The 20,206-nt window shown below is 38.2% G+C and overlaps 2 pseudogenes; one reads left to right on the top strand and one right to left on the bottom strand.

Moving 5' to 3' along the window:
• Positions 1-15,899: 15,899 nt before the first annotated feature.
• Positions 15,900-17,142, bottom strand: LOC116466404 (inositol polyphosphate multikinase-like; annotated as a pseudogene).
• A 741-nt stretch (positions 17,143-17,883) lies between these two features.
• Positions 17,884-20,206, top strand: part of LOC116466403 (dnaJ homolog subfamily B member 14-like) — a 14,397-nt pseudogene continuing 12,074 nt past the window's right edge.

The raw sequence follows: 20,206 nt of genomic DNA, 5'->3' as shown, positions 1-20,206 counted from the left end.
TCTTAGTAGAGACAGGTTTTGCCACATTGGCCAAGCTGGTCTCAAATTCCTGACCTCAGGTGATCCGCCTACCTTGTCCTCCCAAGTGGTGGGATTACAGGAATGAGCCACCATGCCAGGCCTAGGATTTCATTTGAAGCTTCAGGTCCTCTTCCAAGAGTACTGGTTGTTGAAAGGAGTTATGGGGTATGTGTGTGTGTGTGTGTGTTTGTGTGTGTGCATGACAGTATGACTGTCTTCTTGCTAGCTGTTGGTTGGCAAACTCTCCGAGTCCTAGAGGCCACACACACTTAGGGCCTTGCCACTCCTCTCACAATCTGACCACTTGCCTCTTCAAAGCCAGCAAGATAGTGTTTGCTGCTGAATCTTGTCTCTGTAATCTTGTCTCTATTTTATGGGTTTGCCTGATTAGGTCAGGCCCACCCAAAATTATCTTCCTGTGATTTGCAATTTTAACTTGAAGTCAACTCATTAGAACCTTAATTACATCTGTAAAATCTTTTGTACCATATAACATAATATAATCACAGGAGTGATATTTCATATTTACTAATCACATTTACATTCAAAAGGAGAAGATTATACAGAGCACATAAACCAGGAGGCAGGAATTTGGGGGGCTACCTTGGAATTTTGCTGACTGCACAAGGGAAATGAGGCCAATTTCATTTGGCTGTGGTGAGCAGCTAAGATGTTGAATATGTGGTGCCTGAAATAGTGTGTGAGCATAACTGATATGCCATGGATGCGGATTATTACTCCTGCATCATCTGAGCCTCTGCCATAGTTCCTTGTTTTGTACCCTCGAAGACTTAACCAGAGTAAAGTCTTCTTTTTTATTTTTTCATTTTATTTTTATTTATTTATTTATTCTACTTTCAGTTCTGGGATACATGTGCAGAACATGCAGGTCTGTTACACAGGTATGCATGTGCCATGGTGGTTTGCTGCACCTATCAACCTATCATCTAGGTTTTAAGCCCCGCATGCATTAGGTCCTGATGCTCTCCCTCCCCTTGGCCCCCACCCCCTGACATGTCCCTGGTGTGTGATGTTCCCCTCTCTGTGTCCATGTGTTCTCACTGTTCAACTCCCACTTATGAGTGAGAACATGGGGTATTTGATTTTCTGTTCTCTGTGTTAGTTTGCTAAGAATGATGGCTTCAAGCTTCATCCATGTCCCTTTTAAAAAAAAAATTTTTTTTTTTTTTTGAGATGGAGTCTAGCTCTGCCACCCAGGCTGGAGTGCAATGGCACTATCTTGGTTCACTGCAACCTCCACCTCCCAGGTTTAGGCAATTCTCCTGCCTCAGCCTTCTGAGTAGCTGGGATTACAGGTCCCCACCACCATGCCCAGCTAAATTTTTTTTGTATTTTTAGTAGAGACATAGTTTCACCATGTTGGCCAGGCTGGTCTCAAACTCCTGACCTCAGGTGATCCCTCCACCTCGGCTTCCCAAAGTGCTGGAATTATGGGCATGAGCCACCACACCCATCCGAGAACCAGAGAAAAGTCTTCTATATGACTACATCCATATCAGAGTTCCCTTACCAAGCACCAGACGTACCAGCTAGGAGACATTTGGAACTCCTCCCTTCCCCCAGTCATTAAAACACAACTTGAAGAATTTCTGCTATAGGAATTTATATTGTCAAGGCTGTGGTTCACATTTCTAGTGGGATTCTGTCTCTTACCTATTCTTTTTTTTCCAATATCCTTAAATGTAAGGTTTCCATTTAGGAGGGTCTTGGCCTTCTCTATTTCTGTGGTTATCCTTGCATCAAAACTTGGCATATATTTGAGTGATGTCATGCTCAAAGTTGGAAGCTGCAGGCATCCGACTTTACCAAAATAGCTATTCAATTGGTAAAGAACTATCAGAATCAACTATTTTGCAACTCTAGAGTCTATTTGAACCCTTGAGAATCCAAGAAAGCATATGAAGAAGAAATATATTGGTAAATTTCAGTGAATTTTGGCATTTTGAATAAAAGCTACTATTCCACAACCTCTAGCCCAATTTCAGGGAATTGTGGGGATGGCAGACAATATTCCTATTGAAGCTGGTAGGTGTCGGAACAGGAAGTAAGAACGTTATCCTCTGAAAATTGGAGTTGCATGTTTTGATCTGCCTGTTCAGTGAAGAACCAGCATGGAAGCTGACCGTCATTTTAACTGCCTTGGGCTGAATCAGATTCCCTGGCCTCTATTGAACAAATTTAAAATTTGAGACGTATTTTTAAAATTTTCTTATTGGATCAAGCACTTAAGAAATCTCTGTCAAGTCATCGGCTGGCCTTGGAGAAGATGGGAAAAAGACTACAGTAACCACACATAAGAATGAATATAATCGTTTTAAAAATTGCCTTGCAAGTTACTAAAGATGACAGGAGCTCTCAATGAGTAACAATGACAACTTCTGGAGAAAAAAAAATATGGCATCCAGAATTTGAACATTATAAATTACAAAGTGTCTAGTTTTCAGCAAATAATTCTAAAGCATACAAAGGAAAAGGAAATCATGACCCATTCACAGAGAAATAAATAAAAGAAATTGACACAAACTATTCCTGAGGATATCCAGACATTGGGCTCATTAGACAGACTTTAAATTAAATGTCTTAAATATGCTTAAAGAGCTTAGAAAAAAAAACAGAAAATAACTAAAAGTGGGGGGAGCAGAACTATGAATTAACAACCAGGGAATATCAACAAAGGAATGGACATTAGTTTAAAAGGACCAAATAGAAATCCTAAAGCTTTTGTGATATAATAGCTGAAATTAAAAAATGCACAAGTGGAGTTTAATGGTCTATTTCAGCAGATAGAAGAAAGAATCAGTGAACTCAAAGACAGGGCAACTGAAATAATTCAGTCTGCGGAAAAGAAAGAACAGAGAACAAAGAAAAATAATCGGAGTCTAAGAAACATATGAGACACCATCAGGCACACCAACTTATTGTGGATTATGGACATAACAGAAGGAGAAGAAAGACAATCATTGAGACAAAGATATGTAAAAAAAATGGCCGAAAACTTCCAAAATTTGAAGAAAGACATGAATCTACACATACAGGAAGCTACATAAGGTTGCAGTGAGCCAAGATTACACCACTGCACTCCAGCCTGGTGACAAAGCGAGACTCCATCTCAAAAAAAAAAAAATCTCAAACCAAAAACCTAACTTTACACTTTAAGGAACTAAAAAAAGGAAGAATAAATTAGGCCCATAGCTAGCATAAGGAAAAAATAAGAATTATGTCAGAGATAAACAAAATAAACAATAAGAAAACTATAAGAAATCTAAGCAGGATAAACTCAGATATTCACACCAAGACACAGTATAATCAAACTGTCACAAGCCAAAGCCAAAAAAAGAATCCTGAAAGCAGAAGGAGAGAATTAACTTGCTATATAAAACAGATTTACACTAAGATTAACAGCTGATTTCTCATCAGAAACCACACAGGCAAGAAGGTAGTGGGATGATGTGCTCAAACAAAAAAGCATTGCCTAACAAGAATTCTATGCTTGGTAACTTTAAAAATGAAGGAGAAATTAAGACATTCTCAGATAAACAAGAGCTAAGGGAGTTTGTTGCTAGAAGACATGCTTACTCTATAAGAAATACTGAAGAGAGTCATTCAGAATGAAACAAAAGAGATAGTAACTCAAAGCTATATAAAGAAATAAAGATCACTGGTAAAGGTAACTATATAATACATAGGTAAATATAAAAGCTAATATTATTGCATTTTTTTCTGTTTTTGTTTCTTGTATGATTAAAAACTTGTAGAAAACAATTACTATCCCAGCTACTCAAGAGGCTGAGGCAGAGAACTGCTTGAACCCGGGAGGCAGAGGTTGCAGTGAGCCAAGATTGCATCACTGCACTGCAGCCTGGTGACGAAGAGAGACTCCATCTCAAAAAAAAAAAAATCTCAAATCAAAAACGTAACTTTACACTTTAAGGAACTGAAAAAAAAAGAAGAGTAAATTAGGCCCATAGCTAGCATAAGGAAAAAATAAGAATTATATCAGAGAGAAACAAAATGAACAATAAGAAAATTATAAGAGCCAAAAAGTTAGTTCTTTGAAAGAAAAACAAAACTGGCAAATCTCAGGCTAGACTGACAAAGAAAAAAATAAAGAAAAGTAACAAATAACTAAAATCAGAAATGAAAGCGGGGACTTTTCTGCTGACATTACATAAGTAGAAGAGATTTTAAGAGAATACTACAAAAAATTGTACACCAACAAATTACGTAACCTAGAGAAATTTCTAGATGCACAGAAGTCACCAAAACTGATTCAAGAAGGAATAGAAAATCTTAAAAACCTACAACAGGTACAGAAATTAATTAGTAACTGAAAATCTCCCAACAAAGAAAAGTCCAGGACCAAATGATTTCACTGGTGAATTCAATTAAACAGTTAAGGAAGATTTAATACCAATTCTGCTTAAGTCTTCCAAAAACCAGAAAAGGAAAAACTTCCTAATACATTCTATGAAGTGAGCATTACTCTGATACCAAAACCAGACAAAAATGCCAAGAGAACACTAAACTACAGAGAAATATTCCTGATGAATACTAATACAAAACTGCTTAAAAAAAAACTTGAAAACTCAATTCAGAAGCATATTAAAGGATTATACATCATGACCAAGTGAGATTTATCCCAGTAATGCAAGGGTGATTAAACAAAAAGAAATCAGTTGATGTATTATACTAAATCAATAAAATGAAGGAAAAATGATCTTAATTAATGCAGAAAAAGCATTTAACAAAATTCAAAACCTTTATGTGATAAAAACACTCAGCAAAGTAGAAACAGAAAAAGAACTTTCGTAATTTGATAAAAGGTGTTTATGGAAAATGCCCTTTATCCACAACTAGCCATTTCACTCCATGAAGAAAAGACTGAAATCTTTCCTCCTGGTATCAGAAACAAGTGTGCTCACTTTTAACCACTGCTATGGAACACTGTACTGGAAAGTCCTATCTATAGTAATTAGGCAAGAAAAATAAAAATCATCCAAATTGGAAAAAAAAAGCAAAATATCTCTATTTGCAAATGACATGATTCTATCTATAGAGTACCAGAGTATACACAACAAAACTAATAGATCTAACAAACACATTCAACAAAGTTGCAGGGCACAATATCAACACTCAAAAATCCACTAATATACCAGCAATGAATCAATGTGAAAAGGTTAATAAAACAATATTATTTACAGTAGTACCTAAAAGAATACCTGTATACCTAGAAATACATTTAACCAAGAAGGTAAAAGAAGTGAAAGCAAGAAAATGAAAGTATATACTGAAAACTACAAAACATTGCTAAAAGAAATTCAAGAAGAACTAAATAATAGACATCTCATGTTCATCGATTGGAATACAATATTGTTAAGATATTAATATTCCCCAAGCAATCTACAAATTCAATGCAAGTGTTATCAAGATATTAATGGCCCTTTTACATAAATAGAAAAGCAGCCCTTCAAATTTATATGGAGATGTGTAGCCAAAACAATATTGAAAAACAAAACAATGGTGGAGGACTCACACTTCCCAATTTCATAGATGCAATAATCAAAACAATGTCATACTGGCATAAAAACAGACATACAACCAATGAAAATAAAAGTAAAAATCTAGAAATAAACCCAAGTATCTACAATGACCACTTTATTTCAACAAACCTGTCAAGGTCATTCTTTGGAGGAAAATAATCTGTTCAAGAAATGGTGCTGGTGTGGCCGAGCGCGGTGGCTCACACCTGTAATCCCAGCACTTTGGGAGGCCGAGGCAGGTGGATCAGGAGGTCAGAAGATTGAGACCATCCTGGCTAACACGGTGAAAACGCATCTCTACTAAAAATACAGAAAACTAGCTGGGCGTGGTGGCGGGCACCTGTAGTCCCAGCTACTCAGGAGACTGAGGCAGGAGAATGGCGTGAACCCAGGAGGCGGAGGTTGCAAGTTGAGCTAAGATCGCACCACTGCACTCCAACCTGGGCGACAGAGCAAGACTCCATTTCAAAAGCAAAAAGAAATGGTGCTGGGGCATTTGGATATAAACATGCAAAAGAATGAAGTTGAACCTGAACTACCTCCATATACCAAAGTCTACTCGGGATAGATCAATATCGTAAGTATAAGAGCTAAAACTATAACATCACTAGAACAAAACCTAGGGGTTAATATTCAAGACCTTGGACTTATGGGACACATAAAGATTCTTAGGTTTTTACATAAAAGAAAAAGCAACAAAAGAAAGTTGATAAACCGCACCTTATCAAAATTAAAAACATTTGTGCATCAAAGAACATTGATAGTGAAAAGGCAAGAGAGAAAATATTTGAAAATCATACATCTGATAGAGGTTTAGCATAATACAGAATATATAAAGAATGCTTACAATTCAAACACCAAAAGACAACTCAATTAAAGATGAGCAAAGGTCTGTTTGTTTTGTTTTGTTTTGATTTGAGACGTAATTTCATTCTTGTTGCCTAGGCTGGAGTGCAATGGTGCAATCTTGGTGCACTGCAACCTCCACCTCCCCAGGTTCCAGCAATTCTCCTGCCTCAGCCTCCCAAATAGCTGATTACAGGTGCCCATCACGAAGCCCAGATAATTTTTGTGTATCTTTATTAGAGACAGGGTTTCGCAATTTTGGCCAGACTGGTCTCGAACTCTTGACCTCAGGTTATCCTCCCACCTCAGCCTCCCCAAGTGCTGGGATTACAGGCATGAGCCATCATGCTCGGCCAGGCAAAAGTCTTTAATAGGCATTTCTTCAATGCTATAAAAATAGCCAAGATACACATGAAAAGATGTCCATTACTGGTCAGTAAAAAATGCACATGCCTGTAACCCCAGCACTTTGGGAAGTCAAGGTAGGAGGACTGCCTGAGTCCAGGAGTTCAAGACCAGCCTGGGAAACATAATGAGACACCACCTCTACAAAAAATTTTTAAAAATTAGCCAGGCATGGTGGTGCATATCTGTGGGCCCAGCTACTCCGGAAGCTGAGGCAAGAGGATTACTTGAGCCCAGGAGTTTTAAGCTGCAGTGAACTATGACCACGCCATTATACTCCAGTCTGGGTGACACAGCATGACCCATCTCTACACTTCACAACCACTAGGATGTTTATAACGATAATTTTTAAACATGGAAAGTAACTAGTGCTGCACAAGAAATGGAGACATAGAAATTCTCAAGCCCTGCCTGTGGAAATCTAAAATGATTGTGACAATTTGGCGATTCCTCAAAAGTTAAACATAGAATTACACTACAACCCAGCAATTTTACTTCTCAATGTATACCTAAAAGAATTGAAAACAGGTACGCATATAGCTGTACATGAATATTCATAGCATCACTATTTACAATAGCCAAAGGCGGAGAAAACTAAGTGTCTATTAACAGATAAATGGCGAAATGAATTGCGGAACATATATTCAGTAAAATATTCAGTCATAAGGAATGAAGTATGATATATGCTACAACTTTGATTAACACTGCAAACATTACAGTAAGTAAAAGACAGACATAAAAGATCACATATTGTGTAATTCCTTTTATATGGCATATCCAGAATAAGCAAATACTAGAGACTGAAAACATTACAGTAAGTAAAAGACGACAGACAGAAAAGATCACGTATTGTGTAATTCCTTTTATATGGCATATCCAGAATAAGCAAATACTAGAGACTGAAAACAGATTTGTGGTTGCCAGGGATGGGGAAAGGGGAAAATGGGTAGTGGTTACTTAATGGGTGAGGGGGTGTTCTTCTGGGATGATAAAACAGCTGTGACTAGAGAGATGTATTGGTACATAACACTGAATGCATCAAATACCACTAAACTGTATACTCTACAATGATTAATTGCTTATTATGTGAATGTCACCTGAATGAAAGCAAATTTTGCAAATTTGGGGACCTATATGTTTATACTAAGTGAGTCAACATAATACAATGTCTAAGAGCTTGGGCTCTGGAATCGACCATACCAATGTTCAACTCCTGTGTGCCTTTTGAAAGATTACCTCTCTTATCCTCACTTTCTTGATTTATTAAAATAATATCTCTACCCTCAAGATTGTCTTAAGAGTTAGAAGAGATAATGCAGATAAAGAGATACACACACGTCCTGATATGTAGCAAGGATTTATTAAATGTCTGTTTCCCTTTTTACCTCTCTCTAGGGAGACCATGAAGATAAGAGGAGTGTGGACACTGACCCTGGTCTCCTGGTGAAAGTCCTGTGGAGGCAATCCAGCTCTACTCTAAGTATTAGGAGTGCATTAGCTTCTTTTTGTTTAGTGGTGTTCTTGGACTAATCTTGTCTTTACGTGGAAATACTAAACACAAAGCGGTAAGATTCCATGTTGTACTAAAGGAAAATGCACAAATTTGTCCACTGTACCTACTTTGGTTCTCCAGCCTTAGGAAAAATGTACTATGTAGTTAAGACTAGAACATCACACTACGTTCTTTTCAGTCTCTCTCTCTCTCTCTCTCCATAAGGCTGTGTGTTGAAGATAAAAGAATTTAGAAATTAAGGTCCACTCTCTCTGCAGACCTCCTTATTTTTTCCTCAGGTCCTCGGAAAGACCACAGTGGTTCCTTAGGTCCCCAGGAGAGACCTAGTTTAGTTTATCCATCGCCAACTAAATCCTGTTTATAGAATATACAGTAGTCTCTCAGCATCCATGGAGGATTGATCTGAGGACCAATATACCAAAATCCACAGATGCTCAAATCTCTGATATAAAATAGTATATTTGCATATAAGCTATGCACAATCTCCACTCATACTTTAAATCATCTCTAGATTACTTATAACAATACAGTAAAGATGATATGTAAATAGTCATTACACTGTGTTTTCATAGAATCATGACAAGAAAAAATGTCGTACTGTACATGTTCAGTACAGACCCACCCATCCATTTTTTAATAATATTTTCAACTCTTGGTTGGTTGAATCCACAGATTCACAATCCATGAATACATAAGGTCAACTATACTTGGAACTAATGTGGTGATATTAAAAATCTGTTATGACTTTTTTTTTTTTTGAGATGCAGTCTTGCTTTGTCACCCAGGGTGGAGTGCAATGGTGTGATCTCAGCTCACTGCAACCTCCACCTCCTGGGTTCAAGCAATTCTCCTACCTCAGCCTCTCAAGTAGCTAAGATTGCAGGCCTGTGCTGTCCAGAGTTTGTTCCTTCTGGTGGGTTCGTGGTCTGGCTGACTTCAAGAAGGAAGCCGCAGACCTTCAGGTAAGTGTTACAGCTCTTAAAGGTGGCAAGGACCCAACAAATGAGCAGCAGCAAGATTAATGGTGAACAGTAAAATAAACAAAGCTCTGTGAAATAGAACTGGAGCCAGTTGCTGTCGCTGGCTGGGGCCGGGCGGCCAACTTTTATTCCCTTAGTTTTCCCCACCCATGTCCTGCTGATTGGTCCATTTTACAGAGTGCTGATTGGTCCTTTTTACAGAGTGGTGATTGGTCCATTTTACAAACCTCTAGCTAGCCACAGAGCACTGATTGGTGCGTTTTTACAGAGTGCTGATTGGTGCATTTTACAAACCTCTAGCTAGCCACAGAGTAACCATTGGTGTGTTTTTACAGAGCACTGATTGGTGAATTTTACAAACCACGTGGAAGACAGAAAAGTTCTTCAAGTCCCCACCCGACCCAGAAGTCCAGCTGGCTTCACCTCTCACCACCATGCCTAGCTAATTTTTGTATGTTTAGTAGAGACAGGCTTTCCCCATGTTGGCCAGGCTGGTTTCAAACTCCTGACCTCAGGAGATCTGCCTGCCTCAGCCTCCCAAAGTGCTGGGATTACAGGCATGAGCCACCGCACCGGCCAACTTTTCTTGAAAATCTCTCGTTTTTTGAAACTCCATCTAGTTCTCAGAGACTCAGATCTCTCTGATCTTATTATTCCAGCACTTCAACTTGTGTGGTTTCTTTTTTTTGGTGGGAAAGTGGCAAAGTCTCGCTCTTGTCCCCCAGGCTGGAGTGCAATGGCTAGATCTCGGCTCACAGCAACCTCCACCTCCAGGGTTCAAGCGATTCTGTTGCCTCAGCCTCCAGAATAGCTGGGATTACAGGCACCTGCCACCACGCCCGGCTAATTTTTAGATCCTCAGTAGAGACGGGGTTTCACCATGTGTGCCAGGCTGGTCTCCATCTCCTGACCTCAGGTGATCCGCCTGCCTTGGCCTCCCAAAGTGCTGGGATTACAGGTGTGAGCCACCATGCCCGGCCATGGTTTCTGAGGTTTCCATGACAGAGGAAGAGTTGCCAGAGTTGCAATATTCTTAACTGCTTCGGGCCAGAAGAGATATACATCCTTCTCTTCAGAGTCCATTGACAATAACTAAGCACACAGCCTGGCCTAAAAGCAGGGGAAGCCAGGGAGTGTGGAGGAGAACATGGAGTATTTGGTAGCCCTTGTCTTTGCCAAACTCCTTATCCTCATTCAGCAAAATTAGGATTAAAGCTGAATTTGATGGTGAGGTCTTCACGGATGCAATAGTCCACTAATTCTGTTTAATTGTCCTCCATCTGAATGGACTGAGGGAGACTCACATACTAGGCTACTGGCAATTTGGCCAGCACAACAGGTGCACCTGATTCCTCCTAAGGTGGAAAAATTTGGGTCAAAATTAGTGATAAATGAAAAAGAAAATAAGAGATAATACCTGAATGCAAAGTGTGGAATATATGGATACTGTTGAAGGGAATATCCAGCACTGTATCCGTGCCTTGAGGGTTCTTCAGATCAAGAGAATGTTTTCTCTCAGCTTAAATTCCAGATGTTCAGAGGGGGACGTAATACTTTTGCTAACGTTGCACCAATTCTGAAATCTAAGTAGAAAGGCAACCAGTGTCCCTAAGTGCCATCTCTCCAGTGGACACATTTCTCCCGTGTTGTGCTAAAGAAAAAGGAACAATTGCTGATGACTAAGCAGGACTCTCTTTTTTTCTTCCAATGCAAAACATTTTAATAGGTTGTCAAATATACAGTTATTAGAATTATGTAACTATCACGTATAAAAATTGGTATATCACATTAGATGACTCTATAAAATAAAAACACAAATCACACATTGACAATAATCCCTGCAGTACAAATACATCCCAATAGGACAAATTACAAACACATTTAAAAAAAAATCCCTAAAGTCATTTATACATTTAAACCAAAGTAACTGTGACTAGACTAAATACATTCATTCATCAAGTACAATAAATTTAGCATTGCTGCTTGTAGTCACTAATAACACAATTTTAGGTGCAATTTCACATGCTTTCATAAATCTTCCAGTACAGTTCCCATAGTAAAATGTCTTTGTGCCCAACATTTTCATTTATCTGCAGGTGCATCATACATCATACTTAAAACGATTTCACTTCACAAACTGTTAATATATATTTTAAGTGGACAGCAGGTAAAAAATTTAAACCTCAATGATGACAAAATTTAAAATTAAAGAAAAGTTTTGAAAGCCTATAGTGATTTGTTTACTTGCATAAGTAATGTTTTCACTTAATACAGGCTATTAAAATAAGTAATGAGCATTTAAATATTAACTCAAAAAAAGATAGAAGCTCCAAACTTTTCTAAGAAATTAATGCATTTTCAAAGTAATAATATAATCAGTCTGTAAGTCAAAAGTAATTTCATATTCATTGCCAAATTTAAAATACCAGTGATACGAAGATTGAGGCCTAAAACTGCTGTACTAAATTGTAAAATAGAGTAAAGAAGATGCAGCTCATTTGCCTGGGAATATGTAATGGAATGTTTTTCACAGTAATGTTTATGTTAAACATTACTTTAAATGGACAGTCTAAATAAACATACCTTTGCCAGCAAGGAAAGTGAAAAATTAAGGCTTTTTTATGCTATCTGTAACTACTATCCAAACTTAAATAGAGGTTACAATACTGCAAAATATTACTTCTAACTTCCAACTATTGTTAGTTGCTTCATTTCAACCTTATCTTATTTAGATGCCTATTTTTCTATATCTCTATTTTAATTAAGTCCCCAATCCCACCCCATCCAAAGAGAATGCTGAAAATGGTTAGGGCCTTATCTGTCTGGTTCACAGTTGTAATACTGGGGGCTAAAAGTGCTTAACACATGGCATAAATCCAAGAAATATCTTTGAATGAACTAAGAAGCCTGTTCTCCAAAGGCAACCCTACTTGTTTTTCCAAAGTATTAACAAATAATTGTTACCTTTTTAGATAACCAGATTGACAATTATCAAAAAGGAATCAATGTTTCCTAGGCTATGAAAACATCAAAGACATGTAATTGAAAGGATAACTGAGGGTACAAACTTATCAAATCAAGGCTAAAGGCACTGGAGAAAGAAGGTAAGCATTGTAAACAATTTTTAAAGCAAATCAAGTTTTAAAGTATAAAATGCCAAACTACTAAGAGAAAATGTATTAAAATGATGACAATGCTTTACAATAGCGGACACAATTCCTGTAATTTCACAAACAGAATTCTTTCATTGTCGTATCGTTTTCTTTCATCCTACATCTTCTATAATATTCCAACCCCTAAAAACAAATGTATTTTCAGTTGCGTGAAACAAAAAATTGCAAGTGAAGTATCTATGGAAATTCCTTTTTCTTAAATGATGTTATAAATTTGATACATAGACTTGATAGACATAAGAACATCATCTTGGAAGTCATAAAATACTAAATTATGCTCAGTTGAAATGCAGATAAAGGTTCTTATTCAGTTGAACAGTTTAGAGCCCCATAAAAGCAAATTGTAGTGTAAAGAGGAAAAGTAAGTAAATCTTTCCAGACACACAAAACAGAGAATAATGAATACTGAGTTGAAATATCACAAGCTCCACATTAAGCCATTTAATAGACACATTTTCATAACTGTTTCTTGAAAAACTGTTTAGATAAAATATTTAGCATTTATCATTTATTTTAATTTATTTGAATCTACGCAATGTCCATCCATATTAAAATATCAATTAATGTAAATACTTCATTATAAAACTATTATACAATTTAAATTTTTATTAGAGAAAGGGATTATTCACATCCACAATTTCTTAAAGTCCTTTTTAAATGAGTGTATTCCATAAGAAATACACTAAAATCATTACTTATGTTTCATAGGGGAAAAAACTATGAGAATCCTATTAACTCGAACTATATCCATATTATGCTTATTTCTTAAGCATTTACATGTTCAAATATGCTTGGTGAGTAGTGATCATTCATCCCCACAGTGGTAAATTTCAGCATAATATTAAGTGACTGAGAGAGACTAAAATAGTCACGTGTAGATTACATAAACAGATACTTATTCTGTTATACCTAAGCTTATTTATAAAGCAACATAAAATGACCATTGGATAACAATGATAACAAATGTAAACAAGCAGAATTAAATATTAATCCCTTCCCTGAAAAACAACAGATAAGAGGGCCTCTTGCTTTATTAAAAATAAAACATGATCTATTGTATCAAAAAGGTAAGACATTGATTTTACAAAATTATATTTCCAAATACAGATAAAAAAACTTGAACAGTTAATTCAGATTTTATTGAGCTAAAATGTGCAAAAAATCTGACAATACTTAAGTTTATTTAATTCATTGTACATAGGTTGATATTATCCCATACAAAAAAAGCCTCAGTATCTTGTTAAGACTCAAAATAGTGTTTAATTATCTGAGCTTAAGATTTATTGAACCACTATCCAAATAACAACAAAAGTCCATATTGTAAAAGAAAAAAGTAAAACTAAAAATTTTCTGATTATTAATTATGACTTGAATTTCATTCATTCATAAAACTATAGCCAATATTCATTTGAAAAGTGAAGAAAAATTGAAAGTCCCTATGATAAACACACCAATTCTAAATAAAAAATTAAAATCAAATTTTGTTATTACAAAATGCACATGATCTGTGTTTTTTTTGAATGGAGTCTCACTCTGTCGCCCAGACTGGAGTGTGGTGGTGCGATTTCAGCTCACTATAAGCTCCACCTCCCGGGTCCACGCGATTCTCCTGCCTCAGCCTCCTGAGTAGCTGGGACTACAGGCATCTGCCACCACGCCGGCTTATTTTTTGTATTTTTAGTAGAGACCGGGTTTCACTGTGTTAGCCAGGACGTTCTCGATCTCCTGACCTCGTGATCTGCCCGCCTCGGCCTCCCAAAGTGCTGGGATTACAGGCGTGAGCCACCGTGCCAGGCCAAAATGCACATGATCTTTTAAGTTATTCAGGGTTAATAGATTTACTAAGGATAGAGAGTTCATAGAGCATTTATTTGGTTCTTCTGTTTGGACTCAGGTATTTGCAAAGTATCCCCAGAGAAGGTTGAGAAGGTAAAATAAACATAAAATTGTGATAATTTCCTCCACACCACAACAAAGGTGCTCAGATTTAAAAATTCAATTTGTAACTCTAGAAGAAAAAGAAGAGAAACAATTTACAAACCCCAAAATATTTTCCAGAAATATGACAAAACAGATAACTACCTAGAAATGTTATTGGTGAATCAAAGTGCAAGTAATGACAGCATTAACATCAAATGTATTTGAAGACTCAAATGTTTTCAATGACAAATAACTAGCTGATTTTTTTAAGGTGGTGGGTGTGAAACAAAGATAATACAAATCTAATTTTTCCAGGAACTGTAGTACTGTCCCTGTCCCCATGAAATTAAGTTATAATTTCACTGTTCAACATAACATAAAACTGTTTTGAATAAGAGTGAAATAGAAGCATGAATTTAGATATGCACCAAACCCTATATGATGGACTAATTTACACATAGTATTTTTGATAACCTAATTAGATATTATCTTTCATTGCTTACTATAATTCTGAGAAACTGCTTTTAACAACATACATTACACTACCACTTAACTAAATGGGGACATATAAATATATACATTTTTAAAGAAAACAATTCAAGTTATTTAGACGAGAGATAAAACTTCAATTATTTACTTTTTAAAGCTGCATTTAGATAAAAGGGTATATGGTTTATGATACTTTTCACAATGTAATAAATTTATATTCCAATTTTCTCATGAATGAAAGATTGTAAAGAAAAATATTTTGTTCCTTGAAAATAACCTCTCTCTTCCCCAACCCCGGTAAGGACAATTAGTGTGTCCTTAATTTCAAGACTTTGTTGTTGTCATCCGAGTCAATTGCCTTTTTCATGAAGTATAATATTTTGAGAGAGAGATGTAAAAATTAAAGAGAAAACCTGCTTTGGGAATGCAACAATTCTAAATCATTTCACTAAGAGGCACCCTTTGATATGCTGGTCTGAACTTTTAACATAAAACCTAAACACTACTTATTTCTGAGGTAGAGTTTTCTCTAGTTTTAGTAACTTCATACATAGCAATACTAAGAACAACAACCTGTGCTTTCGAGATTTTGGTAGGTGTTCTAATAATGTAATATTTTAGATAGGGCTCATTGTCAAGGTTGGGTGGACAGAGATTTCATGAATTGGCTACAGAAAGCTAACTAAACACTTAATGACTGGATAATGGTTTGCATTTTGCTTGAGCCAAAAAAGATGTTTAAGCCACGTACCACCACATTCCCTGCTTAACATTCCTAAGTTTCTTTATTCTTCATAACTTTCTAATGAACAAATAATTAGTTTTCCTGAGAAAGATTATAAAAAAGTTAACCTTTCTTCCAAAAGTATAAAGACAAATAAAATGTTGACTCACAATACAAATTTTTTACATAGCATTAAAGGTGCAGAGATATTGACTGCTCCTCTTCATTATGATTGGCCCACCCCTGAAAAAGACTGCAACAGAGGATTCAGTTGTCTAAAATACTTCGAAGTACAGAAATTAAATGCTTTAGCCCGTAAATATATCCCTCATCTATTGTGTTGCTAGGGAACACATGAGCAAACTATCATTCACACTTATACTTCAGCAATCTCTTGGCAACCAGTGGGAAGATGGTAGAAAAGTTTTTCCAGCTGGGAAAGTACATTTCCATTTAAATGTTCCTGTGACATGCTTTTCCACCCATTGTCTTGCTCCAGATTTTCAACTTTCATTGAAGCCTGACTGTGATGGTTTTTGTATACATCTTCCTGTGACAAGCATACACCTTGGACAAGCTTTTGCCCACTTAAGCCTCTATTTTTCCATTCGCTGTGGAGCTTAACACATGAAAGTTATTATTGTACTCTAGTACCTTTGTGTCTGACAGTTGTCCTTTGGACAAAAACTTTTCTGCCAAAGTTCTGTCATTCAGTTTTGTAGTGGTTGGCTGAGATGAACTTTCATAAACCAGTAGTAATGAACTTGCATAAAAGTTAAGCTGCTTCTGGTTTTCAAACCACTGCAGAATTTTCTCAATCTTCTGAATACTAGCAGCAACAGCATCTTTTTCTTAAGCAGTACCCATTATGAAAAAATCCGGAGACTGCATCCTTTATAGTTTCTTTTGTTAAGCTTCTTCCACAATGCTGGTTTTGTACATCATAGCTATCGGAATGAACATGATAAACCCTCATGCCAAGCACCAAGAACCCAATCTCTTCCATTAATGAGTACTTGCTGACCTGTTGCTGAATCTTCTCAGATGAGGCAAAAGGATCATAGCTTTTTTGCCCTATCTTTGTATCCATTATACAGGGCTTATTAAATTTATGGGTCACATCTTTCGGTTTTAGGTATACGTGGTTTGGTGCAGTGGGAGGTGACCAGATGCCGTATTTTGGCAAATATTTTCGTAGCTCCAGAAGAACACCATCAGAACGGTCAGCAGCGTAAACCATATTACAGAATTCCAGCTCTCCTGGGCCCCTTGGAGGTGGTTGTAACTTTCAAAACTGTGCCATCTGGGTGTTGCAGTGTACCCACTCTGTCCTTCCCGTTCACATGTGCGGCCGCCTGCTGCGAGAGGGGCACTTGGCCGTTGAGGAAGCGGAGTCTGCCGCCCGCCGGCTGCGGGGTGCCCTCAGGGGTGGCCTCCATCGCCGGTGGGGCCCGCATTTCCGGGGGGCCGGCGCCTCGACCCGAAGGGAGGATGGTGGCTGTGTTGCCATAACCGAGAGCAGAAGCCGTAGCAGTATAGAGAGCAGGAAAAAAAATAGGGCGAGGGAGGGGGCGCTGGAGAACCCGAGGGTCGCTCAGGCTCGGGCACGAGGAGGCCCGGGGGTTCCCGCGGCTGGTGCCCGCTGAGGCCCCGGGAGGGGGCCCGTGATGACCGGGGGCGTCTGCCCAACTCTCGGCGGAGCGCGGCCCCAGGCTCCGGCTCTTCTGCAGCCGCAGGCCCCGGCGCTGCCCAGTAGACAGGCTAAGCAGGACTCTCTTAATGTCCCTTAAGTCTTTTGGTTCTTATTTTACAGGATATGTCAATTAGACTGCAGTTAAGGAGGGATCTCTGAGAGTTTCTCCCTTCTGGCAGCTATGATGTACAGTCATATCAGGCAGGCAGACTAATCATTGTGTCATTAATTTGATGGCCAAATGCTTAGGTTCCTGAGTATAACGGAAAACAAACAGTGGCAGCTATCTCTTAATGTAGTGTATAAAAGAACTTAAACCTTTGTCTTTATGTATGAACAGATGTCATACAGGATTAAAAAAAAAAAAAAACAATTACTTCAGATGCTGCTAAAGCATTGGGCTCACATCCCAACTGAAGTTAACTCTACAGCGAGACAATGTGGGTTATGGGAAGCTTTGTGGTACACTAAAACGTGTATGAGTGACCACTACACATTTGACCTTAGTATAGAGGACCCGACAATTTGGGGTACAACGTATGTATTTTTATTTTTCGCAGGCAATTAGCACTCAACAACAACAGCATGTGTGGTGGATTAAAAGACACTGGGCAACAAGATGAAAGAGAGCTCTTTGTGAAATAGGTATGGGTATAGGCATGGTAAGACAAGCAAAGTTTTCCTTCAGTATAAAGGACATTCAAAAGAAAAAGATCAATAGCAAAAATAGACAAGTTGGAAGAAATTATGTTCAAACAGTAAAGAACAGAATCTATTGATGCTGCTATGATGTGAATGCTTGTCCCCTCAGAAACTCCTATTGAAACTTGATCCCCAATGTGGCAATATTGAGAGAAGGGGCCTTTAGGAGATGATTGAGTCATGAAGGCTCTGCCTTCATGAATGAATTCATTCATTCGTAGATTAATAGGTTAGGCCAGGTGTGATGACTCACGGTGGATGGCTTCCAGCACTCTGGGAGGCAAGGCAGGAGGATCACTAGAAGCTAGGAGTTCGAGACCAGCCTGGGCAACAAAGCTAGACCCCACCTCTACAAAAACATACAAAAATAAGCCAGGCCTGGTGGTATGTACCTGTAGTCCCAGCTACTGGGGTGGCTGAAACAGGAATATTGCTTGAGCCCAGGAGTTCAAGGTTGCAGTAACCTATGATTGCACCACTGCACTCCAAGCTGGGCGACAGAGCAAGACCCCATCTCTAAACAAACAAACATAGGTTAATAGGCTACTGGATTAATGGACTGTCATGGGAGAGGGACTGGTGGCTTTATAAGAAGAGGAAGAGAAACTTGAGCTAGCAGGTTAGCACACTCAGCCACCTCACTATGTGATGCCTGCCTTGGGACTCTGCAGAGAGTTCCCAGCAGCAGGAAAGCTCTCACCAGATGCAGCCACTCAACCTTGAACTTCTGGGACTCCAGAACTGTAAGAAATAAATTTGTTCGCTTTATAAATTACCCAGCCTCAGATTTCAGTTATAGCAACACAAAACAGATTAGGACAGATGCCCTAGTAAATCAGGTCATAGAAACCCAATCTACCATATTAGAAAATGACAAAACACAAAAAACTCCTTATCGGAAAAGAGCACGCAAGCTAGTCCAACAAAGCCTTCAAATCATGTTTCTTGAAATGGAGGTCAAATGAGTCATAGGCGGTGACCTACCATTTTAGTTGCAGCAGAAGCTCTGGAAGTACACTTCTGAAAAACACGTGGTCTCCTGAACTTATGAAAATTTTCTTGAGGCAAAGGTAATTTATATCAATGTTCCCTAAATGCTCTTATTCCAAGAATAAACCAAGACATGACATATTGTGTAAAGAATATAATAAACGACACATGTATACTTCTTGTGGAATCAAGGAGAGCTTTTTTACATATGTAACACCAGATGGGAACCCGTATCTGTGCAAACATACTGACAGAGGCTAAGAGATTAGCTTTGTACCAGTTAGCCTGAAATCTAGAAGTAACAGAATCATAAGACACTGGTAACAATCCCAGGTCATAATAATATCTAGTATATGGGTAATGTCCAAATCTACTAACATGATTTTAATAATGCTATAATGCTCACCCAATTATTTTCTAACAATACGAAAGTATAGCATAAGGCTGGGCGAGATGGCTCACGCCTGTAATCCCAGCACTTTGGGAGGCCAAGGCAGGCTGATCACGAGGTCAGGAGTTTGAGACCATCCTGGCTAACACAGTGAAACCCCGTCTCTACTAAAAAAATACAAAAAATTAGCCGGGTGTGGTGGCACGTGCCTGTAGTCCCAGCTACTCGGGAGGCTGAGGCAGGAGAATGGTGTAAACCCAGGAGGCGGAGCTTGCAGTGAGCCGAGATCACGTCACTGCCCTCCAGCCTGGGCGACAGAGCAAGCGAGACTCCATCTCAAATAAATAAATTAATAAATAATAGCATAATAAGCTGGGCGCTATGGCTCACAGCTGTAATCCCAGCACTTTGGGAGGCTGAGGATGGTGGATCACAATGTCAGCAGTTCGAAACCAGCCTGGCCAACATGGTGAAACTCCGTCTCTACTAAAAATATAAAAATTAGCTGGGCGTGGTGGCGCTCGCCTGTAGTCCCAGCTACTCGGGAGGCTGAGGCAGAAGAATTGCTTGAACCCAGGAGGTGGAGGTAGCAGTGAGCTGAGATCATGCCACTGCACTCCAGCCAGGGTGACAGAGAAAGACTCCATCTCAAAAAATATATATAACATAATAATACTCCAATATGGTGTAAAATTGGGATTATTGGTAGAATTTGGCTATCTTATATAAATGCATCAAATGATAGTACTAATGTTGAGCAAATATACTGAGAAATTGAGTTAAAACTTCCTTGGATTG

The sequence above is a fragment of the Hylobates moloch genome, unplaced genomic scaffold, assembly GCF_009828535.3.
Source record: "Hylobates moloch isolate HMO894 unplaced genomic scaffold, HMol_V3 SCAFFOLD_4, whole genome shotgun sequence".
In the NCBI taxonomy this organism is placed as follows: domain Eukaryota; kingdom Metazoa; phylum Chordata; class Mammalia; order Primates; family Hylobatidae; genus Hylobates; species Hylobates moloch.
The sequence above is the reverse complement of the archived record's forward strand: the minus strand, read 5'-3'. Positions and strand labels throughout refer to the sequence as shown.